General features: G+C 58.4%; 1 long non-coding RNA gene across 2 annotated transcripts; it reads left to right on the forward strand.

The window, feature by feature from the left end:
- The first annotated feature begins 1,114 nt into the window (after positions 1 to 1,114).
- Positions 1,115 to 5,015, forward strand: LOC136792855 (uncharacterized). Of its 2 annotated transcripts, none has more exons than XR_010837382.1 (3): positions 1,115 to 1,494; positions 2,379 to 2,651; positions 4,431 to 5,015. It is a non-coding gene; the product is annotated as an uncharacterized lncRNA (long non-coding RNA). The 2 variants fall into 2 exon arrangements; XR_010837381.1 differs by lacking the exon at positions 4,431 to 5,015 and adding an exon at positions 2,747 to 3,105.
- Positions 5,016 to 6,979: the final 1,964 nt, after the last annotated feature.

The raw sequence follows: 6,979 nt of genomic DNA on the forward strand, positions 1-6,979 counted from the left end.
ACGGAAGGGCCCAGAGTCTCGCAGGCGAAAGGCTTTTGCCACCAGTGGGCTCTTTAGAACGTGCACTGAGCGGAGAAGATTCCGGGGGCTCCCAGATCGTTCCAAGCAATGTCAGGTTTCGCCGTATCCCCTGGCATCTCCTGTCCACGGGGATCTCGCACGGTCTGGTCGCCGAGCCACCCCCAGTGTCCCGCAGGGTCGTAGACCCAGCCGTCTCTCCAGCGAGCCCTGATCCTGTCCTGGAGATGGCATTTGAGGCCGAGGTCTGGGGCCACTGGGGAACCTCTGCTTCTAACCCCTCTGCCCCCAGAGCAGGGAGAGCTGTCTGCAGTGACCCACGAACACGTGCTTGTCTGTGAGTGTGGCTGTGGGTGACCAGCTGCATCGTACCGAGCAGGACGGGAGCTCCTGCTGGCCTGCCCAGCCCCCAGCCCGGTCACCTGCAGCCTCCTGAGATCCGGGTTCCCACCACCTGCCGCCGGGCTCCGTAGCTGTGCGCCCCACCCTGGAGCCACCAAACTCCTGCCGACGTTTCGGCCTCAGGCTTTGTGTCTTCCCAGCTCTCTCTCCTTCTCATTGGCCCTGATTCCAGCCTCTTTCAGATCAGGCACCTCCCCCACTCGCGTTCCCCCCGTTTCCCGTGACTGTTCGCTTCCCCAGCCTCTCTGACACTCCCTTCTGCCTCCCAGGCTTGTGGCCCTGGAGCTCTCTGTCCAGTGCAGAGCCCCGGCCGTGGCGGCTGCGGGGCCCTGACCCGTGGCTGATCGGAACGGAGATGCTCTGTGGGTGTAAAGATGGTAAAAGGCCTCACTTGTCATCTTTATCTTGGTTACATGTTGAAAAGGTAATATTTTAGATACATGGGGTGAATAACATTTAAAGCTGATTTCGCCTGTTTTGTTTTAGCCTTTTAGTGTGGCGACCGGGAAGCTTAGGTTACACCCGTGGGAATCTGCTGGACGGAACTGCGTCCATCAGGCTGGACACGTCGGCCACTTCCTCCTCCTTCCACACTTCCGTTCTCGGTACCCCCTCTGCTCGAGACACACTCCCATCCTTTATTTACTTATTTACTTTTGCCTAAATTGCTTATATCTTTCTAGGTTAAGTCAAGTAACTCCCGTTTGAGTTTCCAGAGATTGTGTGCTTATCCTCATCATAGCGCTTACAGCACAAAGTATTTTAACAGGTTTGTCTCTCCTGTGAACGGGGACAGGGATTGTTTTCTTTCTTTTTATCCCTCACACGTGTTGCAGGTGCCTGACAGGCAGCAGTCTGTGTTGCAGAACTGAGTTGTGGAGCACAGCCCCGGGCCTGAAGTAGGGAGCGGGCAGCCTGCTATCACTTTGAAGATCGTAAAAGTTAAACACCGAAGCGCTTGAACTTCACTCTCATATTAGCTCTGACGTGTGAATACGTACTCACTGACTCATGAAGAATCAGTGAGAATCGAGGATCCAGGGAATGGACTAAGGCGTGGGTCTTGTTCACTTGGTACGTCCGTCAGGCACCGGTTTGTTGAGGGCCTACTTTGTATGCAGGGCACTTACTGACGGGTTTCACCTATTTTGCAGCCCTTCTGCTTAGAGCTGTGTAGTCAGTTGTGTGCGCTGCTTATTCCTTAAGAGAATCTGAATTCCTTTATTATGTAGGGCCTAGTTGCTAGTATTTAATAACTATGCAATAAAATTGGGAATTCTCGGTAAGGTAAATGTCCAAACATATGAAAAATATTCAAGAATACAAAGCTGGTATTTTGTTAAAAGCCCCAGACTGCTAGGTGTGGCCGGGAGTCTGCTACGAGGTGGGTCTCACCGCCGTTGAGTCTCCTGTCACGCTCCTCTGCTTCTCTCCTGCCTGTCCTTCCTGCCTGACCTTCGGACGAGCCCCTCCAGCCTTCTGATCGGGAGGCTGCCTTCCCCGACTCCGGTCCTTTGGGGGCCAGCCTTGGTTTGGGGGGATAACAACCTCAGACCCCCCCCCACACACACTATATCTTGTTTGGGGTGGGAAGAGGGCTCGAGTGTGACCCGTGCACATCTGGCCCCGAACTGGCATCGCAAACGCTAAAGGTCGGCTTGGGGCGCCGTCGGCTGCTGGCCTTGCCGTTTACGCTGCCTTGAGTTGGGTCCCTGTCACCCGCACTCAGGGAAGGCCCGTGTCCTTCCGGCTGTACAGGGACCGGGTCGCAGGCAGACAGCAGAGCAGTCGGGTCTCAGGTTTGCAGACTCGGGCAGTGTCCTTATCTTCAAACCTGGAGCAGTCGCAGAGGCTGCTTCGCGGGTTTTCCGTGGGGGTTAAGGGAGCCCGTGGGTGTAGGTGATCAGCGATGCCGGCTGTAGAGGTGACGATGGTGGTGACGTTCTGATCACTCCTAGGGCCGCTCTGGGGCCTCTGAACACCCCGAATTTCCTGGTGCAACGTGGAGACGGTTGAAGCGTCAGGCGTGCCTTTTATAGTTTTTTTGTCCCCAAGCAGCCCCGTACGCTGAGAATCACGGCCGACAGCCCGTCAGCACGGAGGTCTGGAAGTTCGCGCACACCGTGGGTGGAGCCCAGCACCACCTCTAAAGCCCCTGAGACGATCCTCTCCGCGAAACCCACGCCCGTACGGACCACCTTCGGAGGACACCGAGTTGTAAAGTCTCACAGGTGACCAATGGTTCTGGCCTCTGCAACGAAAGGTTTCTATATAAACTGCCAGGTGGGTTTGGGGGACGTGAAGTCCAGCCTTTCTCCTTTTGCAGGGTCCCACCCTGAAGACAGGCGTGGATGGGTGACGGCGGTTCGCATCCTCTTTGGGTGTGAGGTCTCTGCGGCGCTGGGGGCTGGTGCAGCACGGGGGTGAAGGACATTTTTGCTTCAAACCGTCCACAGTTAGACAACAGCCGCCTTATCACGGGGGAGGCCCGGGGACTGACTGTAGGCAAGTAGCTGTGAAACGCGCCCTTTGGAGACAGAACCGTTGCATCACCCCTGCCGACGGCAACCTGAACGAAAGCTCTAGAAACCGCTTGCTTTGAGAAAGACCAGCCCCCTCCCCAAAGCTGCTGAGCTGCCTCTTTGTCTTAAGTCTGTCGTCTTGATAAAGCTAAGCAGGAATTCAGACTTTTCGAGTGTTTCGTGTTTTTATCTTCCGAGTGATTGGAAACCCTCTGGAGTGTACGCCTGGCCTTGCTCTTTGAAGCCTCCACGAAGCCTTTCCTCTGCTTATCTCCCTGGGAAATGTCAGCTGGATTTCTCTGGGCTCTGGGATCCCTCAATGTCCGCCAGGCACCGGGCAGAATGTCCAGCGCTGCAGGCTCTGGGCTCTGTTCTTAATCCCGCGGGGCCGGGAGCGCCAGCCCCGAGGGGCCGTGGCAGCCTCACGTCGCTCCGGGCCGCCCCTGGGTTCGGACCCGAACTAACGTGGCAGCGTCGTCCTGTGATGCCCTCCTTCCTCGGCCGCGAGGTGGGCGCCTGGCAGACGTGCTGGACGCAGCTCCCGATTGCAGGGCCGGCCCGCTCCCCAGACGAGGCTTTAGGGACGTTTCCTAACGGGGAAAAACAAACAAAGGGGGGCAGAAAGGAAATACACACGGGGGAGTTGAGGCTCCGGCAAAGGACAGGTGCTCTTCTCGGAGTGAGCAGGAGACGGCTACCGTTTCCCCTGGAACCCGCAGTGACGCAGACACCGGTGCATCTTTCACCGTCCAGACCAGGAGTCCGTCTCCTCCCCCCGTGGAAATGTGAGCGGAGCGCGGCCGGGCATCAGTTCCCAGGTCCGTGCAGCCCCGCGTGTCTCTGTGCGCAGGACACAAGTTACCTTGCGCCTGTGCACCTCATGCTAAAAGTTAATTCACTTGATCAGATTGTTTTCTGCTTTTTTTTTTTTTTAATACAACTGTTGGGACAGAAATTACATTTGCTCAAGCTCTGAATTCATTTAAACTTCACAAAGAAAGTCTAGAACTAAAGTGAGAATAAAATTACAGAGTTTTAAAATTCTTAAGACAGTAGAGCAAACAGGGGATCTCCTGGAAGCCGGGCCCCTGGTTTCTGAGACAGAAACCAACGTAGGGAGGAATGAATGACAACAATTCTCCATGATTCAGATGGCTGACCCTCGGTGTGAGAAGTCTGGTGAATGAGCCTTGATTTTAGTGAGTGCCCAAAGCATGAATGAGGTCCTCTGGGTGAAGCCCCACACGGAGGAGGTTTCAAGTGCAGAGGGAAGGCTGCTGCTGTCTGTGTTACACTCAATTCCTCCCTGGTTCTCTTGTCTTGTTTTTTTCCAAACCAGATTACTTTTGCATCCTTACTTGACTCGCGGTTACGGTAACAATGTTTGCAAAAATACAATTTTCGTTTTGTAGAATACTTCCACGTATATTATTTACTTAATTCTTATAGGGGTTGTATAATGCAGGTAGTTTTAATCTTATTTTACAGATTAAAAACCAGATTCAAAGAAAAGCGCAGCTTAAAAGCCCAAGACGCAGAGTCGCAGACTCCTTCACTTTCTGGGCTGGTCAGCTGATTCAGTGGTTCGAGACCTCCGTCTCCGCACCTGTAAGGCGGGCGTCACGACGGTGCTTGCATCCTGGGCAGCGTCGGGGCCGTGAGCCAGACAAGCGGCTGCCTGGCTGTCCCTGTCCACGTGCACCGCCGTCCTTTGAGAAGGTGCCCGGCACGAGTTCTAGGCCCAAGGCTGGGCTCCTTCCGGAGAGGTGCTTCCCCCCGACCCACCCTTCCCTGTGCTGGACCCCGGGGCCCACCTTGCTCTTCCTCGGCCCTGGGAGAGGGCGTGTGTGTGTGTCTGTGCCGGCCGCGGCCCCCTGCAGACTTCTGCTGTGAATAACTTGTAGGATAGGCCCCACAGGCAGCAAGGCAGCGTTCTGAACACAGGCGGCGCCTTTAGGACTCGGGGTCCCTCCGGCGGGCTTGGCCCTCTGTCCCACCACTCGCCTGGGGGCCCCAGGGGCTTGTCTCGCCCTGGGGGCGGGTGGGCTTCCCGTCGCCTCTGTGTCCTGGCCCTGGGGGGAGCCCTGGCCCGGGTGGGGGGCAGAGAGCATCGTCACCTGGGCGTGTTTGTGTGGAAACGATTTCAACTCCTATTCAGTGGCGTATTTCCTCACAGATGCGGACGGTGCACAGGGACACCTCAGGAGCCGGACGATCACATTTCGTTCGGGGCCTGGTCTCAAAAGGGGTCCATTCCCGCTGACGTCAGAGGAGGAAGTCAGGGAAACGGGGAGCACTGGAGGCACCCCCCCCGCCTGTCTGTCCCTCGGGGTCCTCGCGTGCGTTGCACGAGGCTGCTCCCAGGGCAGACGCAGCTCATCCGCGGTTTCTGGAACCTTCCCCCTCCCAGCCCATCTCTCCCGGGACTCGGCTCCGCATGGGTGCTGTTTGCACAAGCTGCCTGCCTCCGCCCGGAGGGAGGTCAAAGCCAGGTCACGGGAGGGGCTGGGCCTTCCACCCGCTTGCATGGGAGCAGTGCCGTCCCCAAGGAGCGGAGTCGTCTGACCTTCCTGATGCCCAAGGAGAACGGCGGGAGGCGGAGGCTGACGAGCCTCTCGCTCCTCCAGCCTCGGCTCAGGCCCGCCCAGCCCCGAGCGGGGGGCCTCGTGTGCTCGAGCTGGTGTGCGGGGTGAGATGCCCCAGGCCCCCTTCTCCTGCCCAGCCCTCGCCCCAGCCTGGACCCTGAGGCAGCGACGACGGCCCCGACCCTCTGTCCCTGCATCTGTCCCCCTTGGCCCCAAGCCTGCGCTGGGCAGCTTTGAACGTCCAGCTGCCAGCACGGCGCCCAGCCCACAGCTCGTCCCGGAAGATGTGGACACAAGGAGTGTGTCCGGCCGAGCGACCGACAGGTGGCCCGGGGGGTGGGGCCTCCTGGCTGGTGTGGGAGGGGCCCTGGGGGCAGGTAGGAAGGGGCCGGCGTGGGCACAGCCACCCCTCTGGGGACCTGGTCCCCTCTTCCTCGGGAAGGTGCCAAGAGGAAGGTGGGGCGGGTGCCTGTCGTTCGAGGTGTCCCTTCCTCTGCGCCCCCGGCCTGCCACTGATCCCCACACAACCCCCTGGGAGCTTTGGTGGCAGCCGGGCATCCCCAGGACCGCATCTAGGCAGGGGGAGTGCACGTGTGTGTACGTGCGGGGGTGGGTACGCGAGGCGAGGCCGCGGGACAAGGGGAAAGTCTCAAAACTGGTGAGTTTTCCCCTCTCTTCTGATTCCTCCACTCTCCTCTGACTCTGGGCCATTCGTGGGGGTGCAGGTGTGCGTCTGCCCCGGCGGGACTGCAGCCCCTGCAGCCTCGGGTCAGGCAGGTTCCCTGTCTCTCCTGGATCTGGCCCACTCGGTGGCCCGGGGGCCTGTGTGGGAACGGGGGCCCCGCTGGGCGAGCCGTCCCCCCGATCTTCCCTCCGTCAGGGTTGACGCGTCCACCCCACGTGTGATTCTGAGAGCTCTGTCCTCTCCTGTGTAAGCGGCCGACATGTGTTGCACATTTACACAGAGAATTTGCACAAAGGCTTGGGAGACGAAGCTTGGGTTTTGCATTTGAATTGCTTTTCTGATGCTGTAGGCATGTGACTCGTGCATCTGCTGTTGTATTTAGAAGGGGATGCCATGTTTGCAGGGCCCTCTGCAACAGGGTGGCTGTAAGGAGGCGTGCCCAGGGGGCAGGTGGCGGAGCCTTAGGACGCGGGTGAGGACAGGGGGCCACTCTGGCGGTGGTCCTGGGTCCTGAGGAAGCACCACAGCTGATCCCCTCCTGCCCCTGACGGGACGCCCCATCCACCTTGACTCTAAGTTCATTTCCCTCCAGTTTCAGCTTCCCTCTTTCTTGCTGGTTTCAGGTGGTCAATAGCAGAGATCCAAAATTCATCCCAGAAACGCCAGGAACAAAGCCGGGGGTGCTCACTGGCCAGTTCATCGCCGTCTGGTCATGGCGAGCATGCGGGCGAGGGGTGCAGTTCCAGGACTCTTTCAGACTTCCGGAT

This window comes from Kogia breviceps, chromosome 17 (assembly GCF_026419965.1).
Source record: "Kogia breviceps isolate mKogBre1 chromosome 17, mKogBre1 haplotype 1, whole genome shotgun sequence".
In the NCBI taxonomy this organism is placed as follows: domain Eukaryota; kingdom Metazoa; phylum Chordata; class Mammalia; order Artiodactyla; family Physeteridae; genus Kogia; species Kogia breviceps.